This window comes from Lontra canadensis, unplaced genomic scaffold, assembly GCF_010015895.1.
Source record: "Lontra canadensis isolate GAN:19392208 unplaced genomic scaffold, GSC_riverotter_1.0 scaffold1, whole genome shotgun sequence".
NCBI lineage: Eukaryota > Metazoa > Chordata > Mammalia > Carnivora > Mustelidae > Lontra > Lontra canadensis.
The window spans coordinates 127,262,844-127,288,538 of NW_022630995.1; positions in this window are offsets into that span (position 1 = coordinate 127,262,844).

Consider the following 25,695-nt stretch of genomic DNA (forward strand, 5'->3'; position numbering starts at 1 on the left):
CATACTTTTCCAGTAGATATAATTAAGAATAGAAATAAAATATAAGTTGATTATAGTGGTGCAAGGTAAAGTTACATTATTTTGGATTGGTATAGTCAGAGAAAATTTAGTGCAGAAAATAGTTAAGCTTACCTTAAAGCAAGGGATATATCAGGTCTGAGAATTTTGTCCTGGAAAGGAGAAGTAGGATATGGAAATTAGTACGGCATATATAGGTAGGAACAATGAAGAATAAGAGCAGACAAAACAAGGATTTATATAGAAAAGAACAGAGGTAGAAGGTGAACAGATGCTATTAGTTTTTAGTGGAAAGATAAACTTGTTTAGGCTTTATGTAGAAGAAAATAGAGAGTCAAAATGTCTGATCATTACTTTTTAATACTGGATAAGGACATGATGTTAATGCTATTTTAGGAAGATTAATCTTAGAACAATATTCAGGCTGATGCTGAGAAAGGAAAAACAATTACCAGAAAATACTGGGGAAAATCCATTTTAATAATTCTAATGTAAGAAAAGAGCACCTGGTTTCTGTACAGATAAAATACTGATAAGGGGGTGGCAAACCAAAGACCTAACAATGTTCAGGCCTGGTCAGAGGCTATGGGGAGGTGTATTGTTTGTAGAGGACTTGAAAACAAAAAGTAAAAGTGAATAACATTTTTTCTGCTTCTAATGTCAGTGATAAGATATTTATTCCTGAAAAAAATATTTTTCATCTATATGCTTAACAATTGCCATTGTTACTAAAGAGTTTCAATCATATGTATGCAAGTTTTAACTTAGCACATTTTAATTACATTTCCTTTAATGAACATTGTGCCTGCAGAGATATTAATAAAAAGAGCTCCAAGTAATGAAATCAGCTCCCATTACATGTGCCTCAGCTACATCAGTCCATTTCAAGACTCGGTTCAAGAGAATTTAGACTCTTGGAACTCATTGCAAATAGAGTTTTTGTTTCAAGACATATGGTATTAGATACGTCTTTAATGATAAGCAACAAGTTGGAAATAAGCAGAGGAGATACAGTGATTTTTAAAATGAAGATACAGAATTTGAGTTATTCTATTTCTGTGATATTTACTTATTAATTTGCATATTTTCACATAACATGGTTAGACATATTAGATCAATAAAACAAAATGTTCACCTTTTTTTTCTGGTCATCATTATTATGTTTTATTTTAGAATAATAACTTTCTTGCCTAAAAATGCTGGGTGTTAAAAAATAATCCAGTTCAGGTGTCAAATATACTAAGTATACCATAGAAGTAAGATGACAATAGAGGCTTTTGTAGGTCTATCAATGAGACAAATGAATTTAAATCATCAAGGGATTTTTGTGGTTCTTATTTAGAGACTGGGAATATTAAATATAATAAAGAATTTAGGAAAAAGAATCATTGACTAGTTTTTGAGAAGAAAAATGGGGAGAAACAATAGGGAGTTTGGGTCTTTGTATATTTGATTTGATATAGTGATGGCTACTCTGAGGGGATAGAACATTTACTTTATAAATCCATCTATACATGTTTATTACAAAACTTTCTGCATGTTGCATTAAGTGATTTGTTGAAGTGTTTATTTCTTTGGACCTTTCGTGAACTTAGGGAAAAAAACTGAATTTAGGAAAAAGCGTGACACAGATCAGCCACTCAAAAGCACTCACAGATAAAGCACATGAATACATGTGGATCAGTATCAGTACTGAAAATAGATGAGCTGTGAGGACCAGAATGTGTATTTTACAATGAAATATTCCTTTCCCAAGGGTTAACCAATGTCTTTTTAATTTTTTTATTTTATTAATAAAAACCGTATATATTTAAGGTATACAGCACAATGTTTTAATACACAAAACATAGTGAAATGATTACTTAGTCAAAGTAATTAATTTATTCATCCCCTCACATAGTTATCTTTGTGTGTATGGTGTCAACACCTGAAATCTAGTCTTTTAGCAAGTTTCCTGTATACATATAGAATTATTACCTATAGCCACCATGCTATACATTAGATCTCTTCACATAATTGCAACTTTGAACCCTTTGACCAGTATCTTCCATTTCCCCCACCCCTCTGCCTCTGGGAAACATTGTTATTTTCTCTGCTTCTATGAATTCAAGGTTTTAAGATTCCTTGTGTAAATGAGATAGATCATGCAGTGTTTTTCTCTGTCTTAATGTTTTAACAGAATGTCTTCCAGATTCATCTGTGTTGCCACAAGTGGCAGGACCACCTTCATTTTAAAGCTGAATAATATTCAATATATATCTCTCTATATCTATCTATATCATCATCTATAATTTATATCTATATCTATATCTATCTGCCAACAGACAGGTTGTTCCCATTTCTTGGCTATTATGCATAATGCTGCAGTGAATATGGGAGCACATATATCTCCCTGAGGTATTGATTTACTTTCCTTTACCCAGGAGTGGGATTGTTAGATCCTGTGGTAGTTCTATGTGAATTTTTTGAGGAAACTCTATATTGTTTTCCATAATGGTTATACAAATTTACATTTCCACTAGTAGTATGAAAGAATTTTCTCCACATCCTTGCCAACTCTCCTTATTTATATCTTATTGATAATAACTATCCTAACAGATGCGGGATGACATCTCATTATTGTTTTGATTTGCATTTCTTGATGACTAATGATATTGAGCACCATTTTATACACATGCTGGCTATTTATATGTCTTATTTTAAAGAAATTTTTATTCAGGTTCTGTGCCCTGTGGGAGACTGATAATTCATAGACCTGTATCCCTGAAACAAATAATACATTATATGTTCATAAAAAAATAAAATAAAATAAACCTTTAAACCTGATGATGATGATGATGATGATGATGGTGATGGAATTAGGTTATATGAGTTACTTATATGTTTTGTATATTAACCCCTTATCAGATATATGGCTTGCAATATGTTCTCCCAGTCTGTACATTGCCTTTTCATTTTATTGATTCTTTCCTTTCTGTGCAGAAGGTTTTCCATTTGATGTACTCCCATTTGTTTATTGTTTTCTTTTGTTATCTAGCTTTTGGTGTCCTATCCCAAAACTTATTGCTGAAGTCAATGCTGAGGAAATTTTTTCTTATGTTTTCTTCTAGGAGTTTTATAGTTGCATGTTTTACATTGAAACCTTAAATCTATTTTATGTATAGTGAGTGATAAAGTCTGATTTTATTCTTCTTGATGTGTCTACCCAGTTTTTCCAACTCCATTTATTGAAGAGACTATTATTTCCCCATTTTGTAAACTTAGGTTTATTTCTGGGCTCTTGATTCTGTTCCTGTCATCTATGTGTTTACCTGTTATGCAAGTATCATACTGTTTTGATCACAATTGCTTGTTATTTCTCAAGATGACTTTGTCTATATGGGGTCTTTTGTGGTTCCAATGAATTTTAGAATTGTCTTTATCATGTTTGTGAAAAATACCATTGCAATTTTGGTTGGGATTATATTGAATCCGTATATTACTTTGAGTAGTATGGACATTTTAACAGTATGAATTTTTCCAATCCATGAACATAAAATATCTTTCTACTTATTCTTGTGTATTACAATTTCTTTCTTTATTGTTTTACATTTTTTTTTTTTTTTTTTTTTAGTGTATAGATCTTCCCTCTCCTTGGTTAAATCTATTCCTAAGTATTTTTTTTTTAAAGCTATCAGGAATAGAATCATTTTCTTGATTTCCTTTTCAGATAGACTGGTGTCAGTGTAAAGAAATACAACTACCTTTTATATGTAGATTTTGTGTCCTGAAACTCTATTGAATCTGTTTATAAGATTCAACAGTTCTTTATGGAGTTAAGGATTCCTGTAAACAGAGATTTTTTATCTTATTTTTTTCTATTCAGATTTTTTTTTTCTATTCAGATGTTTTTTATTTCTTATTTTTGTTTGATTGTTTTTGTTAGTACTTCTAGTACCATGAAGAATAAATATGGCAAGAGTGGGCATCTTAAACTTGTACCAGATCTGAGAGGAAAAGGTTTAAGTTTTTCCCCATTGATTATACTTGCTATGAACTTTTCATAAATGTCTTTGATTGCTAAAGTAAACTCCTTCTAAATCATATTTTAAGAGTTTTTATCATAAACGGATGTTGAACTTTGTTGATGCTTTTTTGCATCTATTGAGATGATCATATATTTTTTATCTTTATTTTAATGTATATCACATTGATTGTTAGACAAAACTTGCATCTCGACAATAACTCCCATTTAATCATAGTGTATAATTTTTTGATGTGTTGTTAAATTTGGTTTGCTAGCATTTTATTGAGGATTTTTGTAGCTAGAGTCATCAAAGATAATAGCCTGTGCATTTATTTTCTTAGGATTCCTTGTCTGGTGTTGGTATCGGAATGATGCTGGACTCATGAGATGAGTTTGAAATTATTCCCATTACTTTTACTTTTTGGAAGAGCTTAAGAAAGATTAATATTAATTCTCCTTTGAATGTTGGGTGGAATACAACTGGAAGCCATCTGGACCTAGGCTTTTCTATTTGGGGACATTTTTTCATTACTACTTAAATTTCTTTATTTGATATGGGTCTATTCAGGTTTTCTATTTCTTCTCGATTTACTCTTGGTGGGTTGTATGCTTCTATGAATTCTCCATTTCTTCGAGATTATTCAAATTCTGCATGGCTGGACTCATCCTAGTACTTATCTTTACCTTACATCTTACTTTCTCAAAGAAGTTCTCTGAATATATCACTAAATTTTTCCCAGTCACCATCTACTGGTTTACTTTCTATGTTTATCTTCAGTAAAATTCAGTTGACATTAGTTGAAATTATGTGTTTTCTTACATATTTACACTCATTAGAATACCAGGTTCCATTTTTTCCCTGTCTTGTTCACTTTTGTATTAAAAATAGTAGTACAATATTTAGCATATATTTTTAGAAGGAATGAGTAAGGAAATAAATTTTTATATAAATATTTAAGGAAACAATGATTATGGGATGCCTGGGTGGCTCAGTAGGTTAAAGCCTCTGCCTTCAGCTCAGGTCATGATCCCAGGGGTCCTCTGATCGAGCCCCGCATCAGGCTCTCTGCTCAGCAGGGAGCCTGCTTCTTCCTCTCTCTCTTGGCCTGCCTCTCTGCCTACTTATGATCTCTGCCTATTAAATAAATAATAAAAAAATCTTTAAAATAAAAGAAAGAAACAATGATTATTAGTACCTTACAATTCAAAAGTTTTTCAATTAATGTCACTTTTTAAAGCAGTAAACATTTTGTGAGCTTTAATAATTATTTGAACACTAGAAGGGCTACAATGGAGTTTAGCAATTAGATTCTTTACTTGTTGTGTGAAAGCTTCAGGTGGTGCCTTATAATTTACAAAAACGTTTTGTGGATTATTGCATTAATAATTAAACATATGACATTTCATACCATGTGCCTCACAATATAGAAACTATGCATTTATATTGTGGAAGAGTAGATATAGACACTATGGAAGAAATATAGCGTCCTTTCTTTATTTAGTCTGAGAATCTAGAACAATGAAACTGCTCTTGAGGAACCCAAAATTCAGGAAAGCTTATTGCTAGTGACTTAGAATAGTAAGTTGTTTTTTATGTATCACTACCATCACAAAAGAAACATAGAGCTTCGTTTAGTTTTGATGTTTAGATACTTGTTTCATTTAAATTATTTGTATTACTTAATGACTTTGGTAAATTAGTCATAAAAATTTTCTGTAAAAGATTCATGATCATGGTTACTTCTCAGGAAGAGAATTTTTTTTCTAGATATTATACACATATTATTTGTATATTGTGGGTACCTTATAGCAGAACATGAGTTTTATATAAAGATTTAAAGATTCTGGGGCACCTGGGTGGCTCAGATGGTTAAGCATCTGCCTTTACCTCAGGTCATGATCTGCAGGTCCTAGGATAGAACCCCATGTTGTGCTCTCAGCTCAGCCGGGAGTCTGCTCTTGTTTCTCCTCCTGTTTGTGCTCTCTGTCTCTCTCTCTCAAATGAATAAACAAAATCTTAAAAAAAAAAAGTTTTAAAGATTCTGAAGAAAAATACAAATGCCTTCCATTAAGTTTTCATATGTATATTTTTACCATTTACTTCTACCATATAGATGTTTACTCTACAAAGATTGCTATATGTCAATATCTACTTAAACTAATATGATTTAGAATCAAACTGAATTACATAAACATTAATCTATGTATAGATGGTAGCTAGAATCAAGAACAAGGCTTTTCTATGACCCAGGCAGGACCATCATGAAACAATTTTGTTATCTGATAAACATGACCCATTATGAAGCTACTTGCCCACCACTTAATGTTTGCTTTTCTATTTTGGCTGTAGCTCAAGTAAAAAATCAAACATGTATCTTTATTCAATTTTCCTTTCAGTCAGTCTGTCAAACTGAGAAGACAAGGAAAAAAACAAAGAAAAAAAATGCAGTATATTTTGATAGTTCTCCTTAGAATGGACATGACACCTGTCTAATTATAAGACATTGAAATGCATAAAGTCCTTAAACAGACAGCCATCCTGTCTATCCTTGACAACCTTCTAGTGCCCTTTCTATCACGCTGAGCATAAAGTAAAACTTCACAAATATGACCTTATTGATTTGGAATTTGTTAAGATGAAAGCATAAGAAACACAGTTGCTTATTTTTATTTTGTTTTAATTATTATTTTTTTTAATTTTAGGACATTTTATTAAGGATCCAGTAATATTTCTTTTTCTTTTCTTTTCTTTCTTTCTTTTTTTTTAAAGAAAACATAGTTTTAAAATGTTGCAGGAGGGATGCCTGGGTGGCTCAGTGGGGTAAGCCTCTGCCTTTGGCTCAAGTCATGATCCCAGAGTCCTGGGATAGAGCCCCACACAGGGATCTCTGCTCAGTGGGGACCTGCTTCCCCTTCTCTCTCTGCATGCTTGTGATCTCTCTCTTTCTGTCAAATAAATAAAATCTTTAAATAAAGAAAATATACTTGTAATTAATAAACTGATGGGGAAATATCAACAGAGAAATAGAAATAATAAAAAAAGAACCAGATGGGAATGATACATATACAAAATATAATAACTGAATGAAAATTCATTGGATGGGCTCAACAGCATATTAGAGACAGCAGAGGAGTTGCTGAATTAAAAATTACTTAATACAGGGGCACCTGGTTGGCTCAGTCAGTTAAATGTCTGCTTTCGGCTCAGGTTAAGTAAGTAAGTAAATAAATAAACAAAAGGTTGCAGGACAAAATATATAGGGTCTTACCTAGAGATGAAATGTAGTCAATAATTAACTCTTTTCAAACTGAGGAAAATTTATAGTTTTATATATTGTTAATATTTCCTTTTCTCAATAGAAAATTACTATTATTAGAAAATGACTATTATTTTAGATTAAGGGGTATATTTAAATATGTACCTATTACTAAAATATATAATGTCTGATATTAAAAATATATTCTGTATCTTATTTGTTAAGATAAGTTTGTTATTTATATTTATATATTCATATAACAGTTTAATGAAATATGATTTCTTAGTTATATAGTTTTATGAAGTATACAATTATCTTTTAGATTTTTATCTGTGTTTTTTTACAATGATTTTATTCCATTATATTTTGTGCTTGATATATTCATCAAAATATGTTGCACAATGTTGTATGCAAGTCAGTTGAATGAACTTGCTGATTTAAAAATTGAATTGTGAAAAAAATTATAATTAAATTTGTTCCTCTAATTTTTAAAATATTTAATTTATTTATTTGATAGAGAAAGATCACAAGTAGGCAGAGAGGCAGGCAGAAGGAGAGGGAGAAGCAGGCTCCCAGCTGAGCAGAGAGCCTGATGTGGAGCTCAATCCCAGGACCCTGAGATCATGACCCGAGCTGAAGGCGAGGCTTAACCCACTGAGCCACCCAGGCACCCCGTTCCTCTAATCTTGAAGTACTAAAAGCAAAACACTATTATCCCCAATGTTAGTTGAGTTTATCCAATATCAAGTCTGTTTAATACCTAAGAAATCCACATATATCATGAAAAATTTGTTTTCAACTCTAATTTAAAAAAAAATCCCTCATATCAGAGAGATCATATGATAATTGTCTTTCTCTGATTGACTTATTTTGCTTAGCATAATACCCTCTAGTTCCACCCACATCATTGCAAATGGCAAGATTTCATTTTTTGATGGTTGCATAGCATTTCATTGTATATATATACCACATCTTCTTTATCCATTCATCTGTTGATAGGCATCTAGGCTCTTTCCATAGTTTGGCTATTGTGGACCTTGCTCCTATAAACATTCAGGTGCATGTGCCCCTTCGTATCACTACATTTGTATCTTTAGGGTAAATACCCAGTAGCACGATTTCTGGGTTGTAGGGTAGCTCTATTTTCAACTTTTTGGGAAACCGCCATACTGTTTTCCAGAGTGGCTCTACCAGCTTTCATTCCCACCAACAATGTAGGAGTGTTCCCCTTTCTCTGCATCCTTGTCAACACATGTCATTTCTTGACTGGTTAATTTTAGCCATTAAAAGAATAAGCAATGGAAATGGAGCTTATATTATGGAATATTTTTATTATTTCCCATAGAGTAAAATGCAGCTTCACAATAAAGAATTAAATAATAGCATATAAGTTGTATTATTCCTGTAGCCGTTATTGGGATTTTTCCTGGACAAAAGTATGAAAAAGATCTTTTTTCTTTGGAGTACCAATTTCCCAATCACATAACTTTTCTCAACTTCTAAAATGCAGTGGTCTTTATTATTGAGACATTCTTATTTCACTCAAAACCTGAAGTTTTAAGATAGTCAGTTATTGGTTGATAATTTATTATTACAAGGCTATACAGTGTGTTTGCTTTCTTGTTTTATTTGTTTTTTTGAGAAATAGAATAAAACCTATCTTGCCTTCAAAATAATTTTTATTTATTAGTGAGTTTATGAGGGAGATGTTTTGTTTTCTTTTTTTCCTTTGTAGTGTGAGAGAGCAGTACATGAACATAAAGAATTCGTGCTATTCTTAATTCATATTTTATAATTAAGTAATCTTCAACATAAGATACATACTCTGGGAAGTCATAAAGTCTAAAGGCTAATTGCAGCCAGCTAGTTTTGAGAAAATTAATTTCCACAAATTAATTTTCCCAAAACTGACTCAGAATTTTCCAAGTTAAAATATCTTGGCTCCTACTATAATAAAACAGAAATGCTAATAAATTTTTGCTAACATATGGTGTAGCAAAAGCAAGACAGAACAAAACAAAACAAAACCCCAAAACTAAAAAAAAAAACACAAAAAAAAACAAAAAAAACAAGCACAAAAACAAAACAAAAAAAACCTCCACAACTCTTAAATTTTAGTGCTTACAACAAAAAATTATTTGGTTCTCACATTGCACATTGGCTGCTGACTAGCTACATCTGAGCTCTAAGCTAAAAGTCAACTTCAGAGATTCTTCAAGTGTCATTTTTCTTGGATCCAGGCCCAAAGAGAAGCACTTATTTGGGACACGGCATGGGAGTTGGGGGGGGAACTAAACAAGCTATTGGAAATACACAATCTGTGTGGACTTGTCAAATGCTCCTCTACTTAGGTTTCACTGGCCAAAGAAGACTCATGTCTATGCCTGAAAACAGGCTAAATAGATAATCTTCTTCTACAAGGAGACATTATTCTCGTGGAAACTGGTAGGTACATATTATCCTGTTATAAGAGACAATAATGGGATTTAACACAGTAGTCAATCTCCTCATTCATCCCAAATCCCACTGTGGTGCAATGCCCAGAACATAAAAATATCCTGAGAACAAAATAAATGGGTATTTCAAAGTTTGATGTTTGCATTAGGAAGCATTCTTAATTAATTAATGAAACTGCTTTAATTCTATAGTATTTTTGGTTTTCCCATGCATTATATTCATGTTCTTATTCATTTTTATTGACACATGTTGGGATGTCCTGAATTCAAAACAAAAATTTTAGCTTTTGTATTGAGCCTAATTTAAAAAAAAATAACTAAAACTTCTTTTCCAGATACAGGAAAATTTTTTTGATAAAATTTTTAGATAGGACAACATTGCAAATCCATTGTGAGACATGGAATAAAGTAGTTCCAATTTATGTTCATAAATTATATTGTGGCTTAGTTAGCCTGTCATGGTTGAACCCTCATCTTATTTCATCTGAAAAAGTGTTTAAGATTTCTAACTCATGTTAACACAAAACTAAATAAATGTAAATCCATGATGAAATTTTCAAATGCCAGTTTAATAATGTGTAAAGTAGCATGTAATCTTTTAAAGTTATTCTAAGGAGTGGCATAATCAGTTAAGCTATTACCTTTGATTTCCAAATCCTCACTTTTATACCTTCTCCTGTGTTGTAGGAAGTGATGTATCACAAACGTCATTTCTCCTTGGTTAACTGACTTCTCATATCATTCCAAAAAGGAATGCAGGAGGGAGGTCCCAAGACATGAGGTGGAGAGAGTACTTGCTATTCTGTTTTGTACCATCTTAGTAATAGCTCTTTCTTCCCCTAGCAAGAGTTGGTTTAGTTTCCAGATTCTAAATATATTGATATAGCTGCCCTTACCATGGATTCTAGATTTAATGAGTTAGCTCGAGCACCTGGAACTGCCTTCAACAGTACTTGTTTAATTGACTTAAACTTGGATTTACAGTGAAATGGTATAGGAAATTCAAAGGCAGAAAGAATTTCTTTGGAAGAAAGAAATGGTGGAGTGCATTTATCATGTGAGACCTGCATACCATCCTCCATTACATCCCTAATAGGGCCTACAGCACACCCCATTCACTTAGACATTGATGAATACACTAGGGAATGGAATGCCAGAGAACTTGAAGATCTCTGTGGTGGCAGTCCCTTGTAGACTGGAGATGACTGTGTGAAACACTGCCATTAAAAAGGCTTTGCAAGTAGTTATGACATGACCTTGTAATAGTGAGGGTCTAGTGGTAATACTTAATTCTTATAGACAAGGTGTCATGATTACCATAATATGCAGCAGGGATACAATAGAGATCAGAATGTTTTAATCTATTGGGACTCTTGCTAGTGGTTAATGGTTAATTGCATATAACATCCCTGAGAGTATATAAATCATCAGCCTACTAAATTATTCCTCAATCTCTGTAACAGAAAAACTCCAGGTCTTATGCCAGAAACTTAACTTGAGTTGTCAAAGGAGAGTCACAGTCCAACACCATGTTTCCCTTCCTGTCATATGACAGATTGAGTTTTTGCTTTGTTTTGTTTTGTTTTTTAAAGGAAATTGAGGCAACTGGGTGGCTCAGTTGGATGAACATCAGATTCTTGATTTCAGCTCAGGTCATGATTGCAGAGTGTTGATACTGTGCCCTACACCCAGCTCTGTGCTCAGTGTGGAATCTGATTAAGATTCACTCTCTCCCTCTCTCTCTGCCCCTTCACCCACTCCCGTTGCTTCTCTCTCTAAAATAAATAAATAAATAAAATCTTGAAAAGAAAAAAGGAAATCAAATTCCCTGAGTGTTTCAGGTTTTATCACATGAATGCAGCATTTTCTTTGAACTACTAATGAATATATATGATGCTATTCTTTCCTGATCAAATATGAGTCTAGAAAACAAGGCACCAAAGGGGGATTGGCAACTCTCACTATTATTCTTTATGAATCACTCAAAAATTTAAAAAAAAAATGTATTTCAAGCTTCACAAATTTGGGATTTGGAAAGCTAGAGGTATTAGCTCCCAAGGGAGTTATTTGTGGTTCCATGAAATTGAATACTCAGACTAATACCTGGCTACACTGCAATCTCTTGTCTTTATTTTCACTAGCAAATATGATAGTATTATATTGTTTGTGGTGATTACAAAGGAAATTAGATTTCTACTCTATCATGGTGATAGGGGGATTATTTTATTTTATTTTGGATACAGGTAATTCTCTGGACTATATCTTGGCTTCTTTATGTCCAGTAATAATAGTTAAAGGAAGACAAAAACAACAACAAAAGAACTTCTAAGGACTTCTTTCTTAAAATTTTGGATCATCCAAACAAGTAAGAATCCCTAACCAGTGAGGCTGAGGCTACGGATAAAGGGAACATGGAATGAAATGGGAAGTGAAACTATAAAGCAATAGATATCCAAGTGCTGTTACAGAATTTTAGCATTTATGCATATTGTTTCCCTTATTTGCTAAATGTATATGTGTGTGAGTTTCTTTTATTTTTCTCCTTCTATTCCTGTATTGTTTTATACAAGTTTTTTTTTTGTTTTGTTTTGTTTATTTTAAAATTAATCACTAGGTTAAGGAGTTGGCATACAATTTGAGGAATAATTAACATCACCCAAATGTGAATAACATGATGATTTAAATGGGGGGAATCCTCTTCCTTTGGGGAAGAAAGTAAAAATCTTTTTATTTGTAAGAATTGTTTGCATTGTATGGAAGTTCACATTTGTGTAGAGCAGATGGATGGTGACATGGCATAAGAGTGTACTGTGAGGCTGAGGGTAAATCTACATTTCTTCTTTGTTGCTGACTTCCTGTTAGCTCCTTCCAGTTAGGGATGCAAGAGCAATACTGGAAGGCAGGAATAGGAAAAAGAGACATGGTTCTTCCTGTTGGCTTTCTGTTTCTGCCAGTGTCTCCTCAGCCACTGTTTTTCACATCAGAGGATGCAAAGATTTCAGTTTCCAGCTTCTTCCAATACTCCCAGATCCAGACTCATCCTCCTCCTTAGAGAGATCAGTAACTATGAGCGGTCCTTTGGAGGGGTCCATGTGACAAAGCCTTGAACTTTCAGACAACACTGAGAAAGGAATGGAGAGATCTGTGAATAGTTAGTTGTATGAGTCATCTTGTAAGGGGCTCATCCAGCTCCAGGCAAGCCTTCAGATACATAACCCAGCCAACACCGACCTTCAAAAACTGTGAGATATAATAAACATTTGCACTTTTTTATAATGCTAAATATGGGGAAATTTGTTGCACATCAAAAAATATGTGGCATGCTTTCTATCTTATAAAATTGTATTTTTAATTGTCAGATAATGTCCAGTATTTGCAATGATGTATAGAGTTTGTTGCAATAATGTCTAGAGCTTCGGAATTTAAAACAGTTGTGTATAAGTTGTATCTGTCTTCATTTTTCTCCACAGAAAGTTTTAAGAGTGGTGGATGCAAAGAAATAGGACCTTCTGAAATACTTAATTACTTTGATCAAGTTATTAAAACCGTTAAGCATGTATTATGCCTCCCTCCCTAAAATTTCTGATAGTTAACAGTTTGTATCTCTTTAAGCAATGAAATGAAGATGATTTTTTTCAAAAGGAATATACTTAGGAAGAAAAAGTCCTCCAGGAACATATGGTGCTCTAGACTTGATATTTTCCCACTCTTGGTTTCATTTTTTTTTCCTAGTCTGTAACTTCAAACAAATGTTAATCTCAATGTTAATATTGTTTTGCTTACTTAAACTCTAACTGCTCCTCTCTTCTCAGCTCCACAATTTTTAAAATTCTCTTCTATTCCTTAAGTCCATATATAAGAGCTTCCCAAACTTCAATTGTTTCCAAAAAAAAGGTTTTCTTCTTTGTGAGGAACTACACTAAATTCCTTTCTTTTGGCTTAAATTTCTTGGTTTATAAATCAGAGGTTTCAGATTTACATCTTTGCTTTTCTAATCTTTTCTGAAATTGTTACCAGCCTGGGTCACTTAATTATAACTCCTTACTAAAATTACAACAAAAAGAAAAAAAAAAGTACTTTCTTAACAGGACTAATCAGAAGAATTTTAATGGAACAGAATTTTAAACAGAAATATAATTTTATCTTGTTTGATCTTATTACAAGTACTAAGACCTGTTCTGTACCTGCTTCCTCTGCAGTGCCTATACATAGAAGTGTTATAATTAACTTCTTATGCATAACTATGTATGAGTTAAGGCTCATTTATGTGAATAAGTGTTCCCCATTTTGCTCTCTTCCCAATTTTGGCTCAGTACTATAATTACTTAGTAACTTTGCACCTTTATTCAATAGGTTAAATCACCACGTTACATAGGACATAGACAATACTATTTCGGATAGTGAAAACAAAAACAAAACAAAGCTATTGAAGGAGATTGCAAGGATTAGGGTAGTCATCCAAATAACTACTGGTGTTACCAGGGTTGGGGAGTAAAAATTTGTATCTGTCCTTCAAATTTCTTTCAGGTGATCTAAAAAATTAAATTGATCTAAGACAGATTAACAGGAGAAAACCAAATTTAATTTTGTATATACAGGAACTCCACATACATGAGAGGTTAAAAGACACACAGATGGGTCACTCAGATAAAATTTATCTTGGGTAAGAACTCTGATTCTAGGAAAGACACCCAATTTAGATTGTTCTAAGTAGATGTGGGAAGGACGATTTTCTCTCGAGCCTGCAGTCTTGATTGCTTTCAGCTCAAAACAATCCACATGCCAAAGAGCCACATTTTGGGAAGGTCTATTCAATTTAATATATTTCAATGAATTATAGCCATAGGGCATTAAATATCATCAGTAAATTTATATATTGTTGATAAAAAAGTATATAAAGCACCAACAACTTGGTAAGAAATTTAATTTCTCTGAGACATACCCAATGGTTTAACTTTCAACATTATGTGAGGCAATTAGTTTAACCAAGAAAACAATTTCTTCTATTACTTTCACTTTAATTCTTTATTTTCTATCTTTCCCCCTTCTCTGTGTTTTTCTCTTGCTCTCCTTTCTCCTAGCCCTTTGTTTTTCTTCTTTTTTCCTCTATCCTCTCTCCTCCAGACTGAGACTTTCCTCTAAGTTCAAACATCATGAAATACTAAGGATGATAATTCTATGGTTCTTCTTTTAATACTGTAGTTCATATTTATGCAATGGCTTAAAAAGAGGAGAAATCACTGATTGGGAAAATAAGGGTTTTTGGCAGAATAGAAGGAAACACCTTTAAGCATATATTGGATGTATTTTTGTAAAGAAAGGGAGAGATCTGGGATATCATTCAGAGGAAGCATAATCAAAGAGGAATCCTTGACATAACATCAACTGTTTGGAGAATAATATCTATTTATAGAAATCTAATTAAGATGGAAATATTTCAAAGTATGAAATTATCTTATGGACCTTTAAATTTTATTTTCTGATTCTCTCCTTTTGCTGACTTTAAAACAAAATTTTGATGTACAGTTTGGTGGTTATAGTTAATAATACTGTATTGTATACCTGAAATTTGTTGAAAGGAAGTTACCCACCCTTCTCAAACAAACAAACAAAAACAAACATAACTATGTGAGATGATGAATGCTTTAACTTGCTTTTTAAGTTAAATAAATATGTTTTTATCAGGCACCCTTAATTTTAATTAACCAATTTAAATAAATACATTAAGTGGAAAGCATTAAGAAAGGTAAATCAGAAATCCTAAACACTTGGAAAAAGTGAAATATTTCACTAAGACATTTCATGTTAAAAAAGGGAAGCTGAATTTTTCAGCACACATCTGGAGGATTACTGAGAAGATGGAAATTGAGTTTATAATGATGTGACATTTAGGGTTGGGTTCCAGGCTAAGCATCCCTCAAAGGACTTAGTCAGATTGCCAGAGGTAAGGCGCTCTTTGACATATGCCAAAGGCTTACATATTACATGGCCCAGAGAAGAGAAAAAAGGCTGTAATCACTCAAGTCAAATTCCAACTGCTTCCCTAGTTGGCTCGGGCATACTGAGAATAAATATCAAATAAATTGTTTCTCTCCGAAGCAAGTGGTAAGACGTATTTCCTGCTCAGATGTAAGGCTGACCATATCAAAGGATGTATGAAATTCTTCAGGTGGAATGACTTATGGAATGTCAAACACTTCCACTGGTCAAATAACTTAACTTAAAATGTGTGTGTTTTCGAGGGGTGGTTAGTATAGTTGTCCAAATCCCCACCTTTAACATTGGAAGCCTTTGGATTAAAGCAGTACATATGTCTATTTCAAATAGACAAATAAATAATTGGCAAAGTTTAAGAAATTTGATAACATCTGTACTGGATAGTGTATATCATATATTGCTAAAGCATATTTTCTTAGTTTTTGAGGGAAGAAACAGAAATAAGCACCAAAATTTAAAATAAAAATTTAATTGTATATAATAAGTTGGCTTCAAGGTTTTCATAATATATGCTGCACTATACTCATTGTAAAATGGAGTAAGTACCAATATTTTTAATTTACAATTCCAAGAAACCTGTGAACAGCTTAAATATTCACTAACAGAAAAACAGGTTAAGTGAATTAATATAAAGGTATATAAAGAAGCAATTAAAAATGTCTTTATATGCTTATTAAAAAAAGATTGCCAACATAACTTTTTGAGATGAAAGGTACAAAGAAGAGAAAATAGTGTGATTTTTTTCTGTGTACATATACTTGCAGACAGGCATTTATATGTACATGAATTATGGTTAATTGTCTAACTTGAAATATTTCACATGTACATAGAAATTCCTGGATAGATACACAAGAAGCTGTTCTTAGTGGTTACTTATAAGTGATTAGGATAATTAATTTCACATTTCATTTTGTACCATTTCTCTATTATATGATTTGTTGAAATCATGTGGTTGTAGTACTAAAAACTCTCTCTACTCTTTTTTTAAAATTTTTGTTTATTTTTTCTTTCTTAAGCTTTTATTTAAATTCCAGTTAGTTAAGACACAGCATAATATTAGTTTCAGGTGTAGAACTTAGTGATTCATCACTTATATACAACACCTCACACTTTTCATAATCAGCACCCTCCTTAATCCCCATTTAACCCATCCCCCCCACCAACCTCACCTCCAGGAACCTCATTTGTTCTCTATAGTATATATATATATATATATATATATATATATATATATATATATATATATAGTTTCTTTGTTTGTCTCTCTCTTTTTTCCCCCACGATCATTTTGTTTCTCAATTCCACATAGGAGTAAAATCATATGGTATTTCTCTTTCTCTGCCTGACTTATTTCACTTAGCATTATACATTCTAGCTCCATCACATTGTAGCAATGGTAAAACTTCATTCTTTTTAAGGCTATATTCCACTGCATATATATTCTTTGAGTTATTAGAACTAATCCTAATATGCCTGTTATCCTTGTTTATATCCAAAAAAAAAAAAAAAGAAAAGAAAAGAAAAAAAAGAAGCCCCAAATTCTCAGGTCACCTATTTCTTAGATTCTTGCCTCCAAACACTTTTTATATCTCCCAATCTGCTCCATCTCTCATTCCTTTCCAAATACTAAAATATTCTGAGCCCCTGCAATTCATAGTCCACCATCAGTAAAACCTTCTTTATCTTCCCGTTTATCCCTTCACTTTGTTACCCAAACTGAAACTTGTTTCTCTGGTGAGGAATCTGCTTCTGCTGTTACCCTATCACATGGTGGCTTGATGACTGATCCATTTCCTCCTTTTTCATTGTCATTTCTATCCGTACTACCTTCCTAACACTCAAATCCAACTCTCTTGTTATCAAGTAACATTTGCAGAGTTTTCCCTTGATGCCTTCTTCTATTGATGAGTCACTCTTGTTTTTTTTAACAACAACAACAAAAAAACAGTGCCTGTCTTACTGCTTCTCTGTAACACTACTCCTGTCATCACCAGTGGTGATTTTAATATCCCTGAGGATAACTGTTTTAATACCCTAATGTGTACTGTTTCACTTCCTGTCCTCATGACCTTCCACCACTGTATCTCAGCCACCCCATACTTTACCATGGGAAAAGACGAGGATGCCTGCATCATTCTCCTTCACTTTTTACTGTCATCTCTTAACTTTTCAGCGCACTCTCAGTACTCTGATGATTCTTGGATTCCATTGATCTATATAAATTACTGAGCTTGTCTCATTTGCTTCTACTCCTACCTCTGATGGTCATTTCTCTAATTACTCGTATTAGATTCTTTGATGTTTTGTTATAATCACTTCCTTGCTCCTTTCTCACTTCATTATACTCACTATAATTCATTTTACTTGCCTCCTTCAGTGGAACACTAGTGCTGCTTAGCATTCTTATGCTATTCTCTAGTCTATTCACCTGTTTCCTGAAATAGATTTCTTTTTCATTACACTTCCAATATCTCCTTTTGTATCCTTACTCTTATCTAATTATCCTGTTTTTTTAATTCAATCAGAAATTATCATCCTGACACCATACACTTCTCAAAATATCATCGTCTGTACCCAAACAAAATACCTTCCATTCTGTAAAGATGAAAAATATGATTCAATTGTTCCACTCAGGCATCATATTTAGGCTTGCCTGGGGCAGATCCAGTTGTTTCCAAGTGGGTGGTGGTTTGAGTAATAAATACATCTGTGATATTGTGCTTTATAATAAGAAATATATATTTGGTCTTTTTCCCCATTTCTGGCACAGGGCTCTTAAATCCCTTGGAATTTCCTAAGCCATGGGGCTATGAAAGTGTCTTTTGTTATGTTAATGAAGTGACTTTTGGACCTCAGTTAAGGATGGCAGGTTGTTGGCAGTGGAGCCAACCATGTGATTAGAGTGTTGGGATTTTCAGCTCCACTCCCACCTACTCATCCCCAGGGAAGAAAGAGATGTTGGAGACTGAGTTCAGTATGTCACGAAGCCTCCATAAAACCCCAAAAGAATGGGATTTGGAGAGCTTCCAGGGTGGTAAACAGGTAGAAATTTACTGGTATGCCAATAAATAAATAAAATCTTAAAAAAATAAAATGGCAATCTAGTAAGCAAAATGTTTCTCTGAGTTCTATGAGCTGCTCTGGAAAATGAATCAAACCCAAGGAGGGGGGTTTGAAGAATGTTTGAATTATAGCCAGTAGATACAGAAGCACAGTAGAACCAGAAGCACAGGTGATACCCCAGACTTGTGATCGGCATCTGAAGATGGGGAGGAAAGCATTCTTATAGGACTAAAACCCTAACGTGTGGGATCTGATGCTTTAGCTCTTCTTCTTTTTCTTCTTTTAGTTTTTATTTATCTATTTTATTTGAGAGAGAGGGGGGTAGGGGTACGGACACAGGGAGAGAGAAAATCCCAAGCAGACACATAGCTGAGTGCAGAGCTGGATGTGGGGCTTGATCTCACAACCCTGTGATAATGACCTGAGCTGAAACAGAGAGTGGGAGGCTTTACCAACGGAGCTACCCAGGCACCCCTCTCATTCATATTAAACTTACTCTAGCCATGCATTGTTTTTACCCCTTTGCCCAAGTATTGATTTTTACATTGCTGCATTCGAAGATCACTTCTTAGGCCATGCCTTACTGGTCCTATTAGCATCATGTGAAAGGCTGAACACGTTTCCCTTATTGAAATCTACTTTTTACGCATCATGGAGGACACAACTATTTTGTTTCTGTTTGTTTGTTTGTTTGTTTGTTTTTTGTTTTGTTTTGCTTTTTCTTCCATCTCATTGGCTTCCATTTCAGTTTCCTTTGCTGGTTCCTATTTCTCTCTCTGATAATTAAATATCGGTGTGCACTGATATTACACTATTTGAATCCCTGTTCAGATAGTGTGCTAAATTGATTGCAAAAATCCTCTCATGTATTTCCTGACCAAACATTATGCATGTGCAATGTGATGTTGTGGATATTGACATCAAAAGATGAGGTCTATTTCTCAGTCCCTTTAGTCTGGGCTCTCTTTAACAGAAAAAGACAGAAGTAATATTATGCCTGTTCTGAGTCTAAGCTTCAAGGGACTTTGCACAGCTGCACTTTCTCTTTGGGAACACTAAAGCCATCATATGAACAGGGCTGGTTTAGCTTCCTGAATGAAGAAAACGTCGTGGTTCAATTATATCTGGTGTCCCAGATGAATGTCAGGAATCACCAGATAAATAAAAGAAGCCAACTTGAAATAGCCAGTTTCTGGCCAACCTAAGATTAACCACAGGCTTATGAAACAAGCACATGCAAGATCAGATAAGCCTGTCTAGATCAGCAGAACTGCCTAAATGACCTATAGACATGAAAACACTAATGACTCTGTATTTTTAAAGCCAACTCATTAGTAGCAGTTGTTCTAACTACTCACATGTGAAGGAAGGAAGAAATGTATGGCCAAATCCTTCAAACTGTTAGACTCCTAGACACTAGAGAAAAATTAATTTCCCTGCATAATTGGTATGTAAAAGCCATCAGATATCTAGAGAGCTCTTTGTTCTGCCAGATTCTAAGCTTATTCTTTTAACCAAGAATGTGAAGGAAGGGATGAAGAAGGGTTTGGTGCCACTGGAGATTAAAGCTTAAATAAGATGTAAAGACCCTGTGAACTAAAACTGAGAGATCTCATCTTTTTCAATTCATTGTTTGCCTTGTAGAGGGCATAGGGGCTTTGTAAGAATAGGATAAAATAAATGTAAAAACTATGTAGAAAGTGATGAGGAAAATAGAAGTTATCTGAATATTGGTTTTAAGAGTAAAAATGGGACTGTATAAGAAATAGGAAACTGTAAAATGTTATTGCAATAAGGAGTAAATTTGGGACCTTCCCCTCTTCCAAATTTCTTTCTTTCTTTTTTTTTTTTTTAAATTTTAAACTACGATACTGGAACTATTTTAATCCTTTTGCTGATATCTATAGAAAAATGAATGTTTTCTTAATTATTAGCTAAGTTTCTAACCAAGTGAGTTTGCTTTAATTTCTTTTAAACTATCTTTTTCTAGTTTTATGTAAAATTTAAATATAAAATTAGTATCTCTAAATAACCCCATTACACAATATATTTGCATAAAATTTACATAAATAAATAGTGTTTGATGTATTATTAGTTTACATTTATGAGAAAATGTTGCCCTGTAGCAAGAAAACTTGAAATCTTTAAGAAGAATAGAGGATGGAGAAAAAATGTAGAAGTTGCAATATTTGGGGGCCCAGAATTTATGTTACAATGGGGTCAGACATTATAAAACTATATATCTGGTTATCTGATTCAGTCTCTCTCTCTCTCTCACACACACACACACACACACACGATCAAGTTCATATACAACAATGATTTAGCTTTTACATTAGCAGCAGTGATTTTTTTTTTCATTTAAAATTGAATGTGGACTCTCAGTAGCAGCAATCACATCCAGCAACAAGATCTGGATTTCATATCATTCCCCAATAAAAGAAACCAAGAGCTCCAGGTTGATTCTAACACTGGATAGGAAATACTCAAGATGAGTGTATAGCTTCTTCTTTTTTTTTTTTTAAAGATTATTTATTTATTTATTTGACAGACCGAAATCACAAGTAGGCAGAGAGAGAGATTGGAGGAAGCAGGCTCCCTGCCGAGCAGAGAGCCCGGTGCGGGGCTCGATCCCAGGACCCTGGGATCATGACCTGAGCCAAAGGCAGAAGTTTTAACCCACTGAGCCACCCAGGTGCCCTGAGTCTATAGCTTCTTATGTGTCCAGAAGTAAGGAAGCATACATAGACACACAGACAAACATTGATGAATATGTCAAAGGGACATAGAATCCAGTGAAACAGCTCTCAACTGTTAAAGTTGGAAACATTTGAGCAAAATTAAAACTTAAGATAATAATAATAATAATAAATAGTATTGGCTTATAACCCAAAATGTAAGTAAATATTTATGAGTTCATTCAGATATAAACGATTGGAGAAAAATAAATAATAAATAAGTACCAATATCCTACTCAGAATTTCAAATAATTAATGTAGATACTCCCTTCTCAAGAAGATAGAACCTCTGTTATAATGACTTTTGGTCACAGTGACTTTTCCCAAAGAGTGAATATATAGTTGGAAAATATGACAAACAACCTCAGCCAGGTGATGAAGGTTAATATCAACATCAACAACCATATTGGTAGAAGCTACCCTTGATATGATGTTACGAACATGGTATTTTATCTCTATGAACTTTGTCCAGGCTGATAATGAAAAAAACATCGACAATCCTAAATTTTGGTACCTTCTAGATGTTATCTCATCAATACCTCTCAAATTGTCAAGTTTATCAAAAAAACAAGGAAAATCTGAGAAACTGTCAGAGCCAAGAAAAAACTAAGGATATCTGAATAATAAATCCAATGTGGAATGCTGTATAGGATTCTGGAACAGAGAGAGGACATTAGGTAAAAGTTAAGGAAATATGAATAAAGTATGGGTTTTATTTCATCAGAATGTGTCAAAATTGGTCATTGTGAAAAACGTGTTATACTAAAGTAACATGTTAAAACTATGAGAACCCCTTGTACTATCTTCACAACTTTGCAGTAAATTTAAGAGTATTCAAAAAAAAGCTTAAAAATTAAATGTGGGGCTCAATTTTATATGATGAAGTTAAAAATAAGTTTGCTTCATGTAGAGTGAAAACACTGGGCTTATTACTCAGCTTGCATGGGTTTCTACATATTCTGCAAATCCCTTTCAGTGGCCTGACATCTCTTCCATGTTGCACTGAAGCTTCACAAAACTATTAAGAATCCACTGACCCAAAGAATAGGATTATTCTTGAGATTCATGAAATGAGTCCAATAAATTCTAGTAGAAAAAAGTGATGAATTTTAGCACTTGTTTTTATTTCCTCCATGCACTAGCACATAGACTAACACTGTCCTGACATAGAGAAGTAGCCTCATAATTAGGAGCCAGCATTGCTAATTTGTATAATGAGCACTACATTATGTGCTTGTGCACAGAAAAAGGAGAGAGTGGTAAGTGGAAAGATAGAAGTAGGATATTATTTCATTGAATTCCATCACTTCATAGGTGGTTAATATTTTCCTTATTTGTTCTAAGAAACTGTGTAGATAAGATTTATGATTCTCCCTTTCCCCAAAATAATAAAACCGTATACACTAGTTCTATCATTTAGGGGAACATAAGTCAAATATAGCACTGGAAGCATCTATATTGGAGCACTCTATCTTTTAAGATGTTACAAATAGTTCTTGTATCTCTATTTTAGGTGCAAGGATTATTCTTCACTTTGTAACATATACCATACCATTAAAGATGCATATTTCTCTTTTAGAGAGGATGACAAGATGGTGTTCTGGTAGTTAGGGAGAAAAAAAAAAACAAAACTTGAATTGGATATTTTCTAAATCCAGTGTGGGCTGGCTTTATAACAGTACACAGCAAATAGTATCTGTGAAAAGAATTTGGTTTGCTGACAAAACAGAAGCGTGATATAACATTAGCAAAGGGATTTGGGGGTCATTATTGGTTTTGATAATTTTGCAAGCTGATAGAGAGCTGTAGAAAGCTGTGGTCTGCACTTTGATATGATATTTTGCCATTCCATCTAGGAATAAACTCAATCTTTTCTGACTGCTTTAGCACTGATATGTTCATTTAAATTTAAGATGTTCTCGAATTGAACAAGCATCTAAACAGCAGTAAAATTCAACCATAAAAAATGAATTCTCTGACTGACATAAATGAAACAACTGTGACATCTGAAGGGAACATATGTCCTTAGATCATTGATGACTTTCACTTCAAAATGCGGATTTTTCAGTACCATGGTTAATCTACTTGTAGTGACATTATCACCTACATGGTGTTTTCATAGCTTTATCCTCTATGTTAGGTTAGTTTCCTTCCTTTTTCTTTAGTAAAATGGATCATCAAAAGACCAACTTAAGAAGAAATAAAAAGAAAAAAACTTGAATCTAATATTTTCATGGATTTTAAAAACAAGCTTAGACTTTGATCATTTTTCATTTGATCAAAGAGCATTTGGTACCCTTTGAAGGGAACTGTATTATTATAGTATCCATCAGATTTCATTCACAACATCATTATAAGAATAAAATTTAAAAAATCTTTTATTGTACATTGAGTGTGTTTATATGAAGCAAGCACAGATGTATACACATATATAAATTCAATTTAAAATATCTAATCACTGTTCTTGGGTAAACAGATGACATCCATTATAGAAAAAATAATTGAAATAAGTAATTTACTTAAAAATTAAAGAAGTTTAGTAGTATCCAATCTTCCATGAGTATTTTTAATCAGTTCATGTCTCTTACCATATAAGTGATAAACAATAATATCTTTTGACAATGATTAATCATAGTATTTGTCTTAAGGAATCAACTGTGTAACAAATGTGTTAAATCTAACAGTGACTTTTTTTTAAACATAAAACTCAGGCATGGATTCCTTTTTCTTTTTTCAAAGATTTTATTTACTTATTTGACAGAGAGAATGAGAACACAAGCAGGGGGAATGACAGAGGGAGAGGGAGAAGCAGGTTCCCCATTGAGCAGGGAGCCCAATGTGGGGCTTGATCCCAGAACCCTGGGATCATGATCTGGTAGACACTGATTCTTAAGACAGATTGTTAAATACAAATCTGCTTGAATTCCAGGGCACTCCCTATAAAGTTAGGTACATTAGAGAGATATAATAAATAGTTTAATATCCAAAGATATCTAAAAATATAAAATATTTCAAATGTTTTGTCACCTATATAAATAATTTAACATTTTAGCTGACAACTCCATGGAGATTTTTATTATTTAATCTAGTATTTAATTATTTCTCATACTGTGATAAAAGTCATGTAGTGTGTATACACACTCACACAAGTACAAGTTGAGGTCTTAAAGCTTACAATCTAAGGCAGAATGTGTTTTATTTCTATATTGTGTCTAGGACATATGTACAATATGGAATATCTCAGTTAAAAAGTAAAATAGAAAATCTGAGAGCTTTGTTTATATAAATTCATAAACTCATCTCAATTGAAAAACTTGGATGATTGTGGTCTTATTGAAATATTCTAAGTCATTTATTGAGAAGAGTTTAGATATTAGAGAGAGAATCTACTAGCCATTGGATTATCGGTGATTTGCCTCAGTAAATAATATTGTTGGGATTATTTTGCTTCAGTCTATAATTTTGCTTTATTGTTTTATTTCTTAGAAGGAAAAAAATGATTTTTAAGGATCTAAGTAATTTTTTTCCAGATGCTGGTAAAAACCCATAGTTGTCTTTTTCCTTCCTTTGTCTCAACATCTATTTAGATATTGATAATTCAGAATGAATTTGATAATACCTGGAAAGTAAAATATTATCTTTTTGCTCTGCTCATTTAATTTGAATAATTAAACAAATGTGGCATATTCAAAGAATGTTGTATTATTTGACAATGAAAAAGATTAAAGTATTGGTACATGTTACAACATGGATTAATTTCAAGAATATTATACTAACTAAAAAACTCACAAAGGAGCATATACTTTATGATTTCATTTAAATGAATTGTGCAGAATAGGCTAATCTATAGATTTACCTGATGCTGGTGGTGGGAGGGCACGAGGATAGGAGAGATAATTAGGAATGAATGCTAACATCTTAAAGAATTATTTCTGAGTTGGTAGTGTTCTGAAATTAGACTTTGTGGTTACACAATATTTAATAGTTGCCCCGTGGATCTTGAGATCATTCTACTACCAAAAATTAGTTTGCATATGGAGACCAATGATGTTACACAGGCCAGAAGATTATAAAAATATTTATTACATTACAGACTCTTTAGGGAGTATAGAGCTGATGCAAGCCTGTCCAGGTGACAAAGTAGAGAGAGACAAGTGATT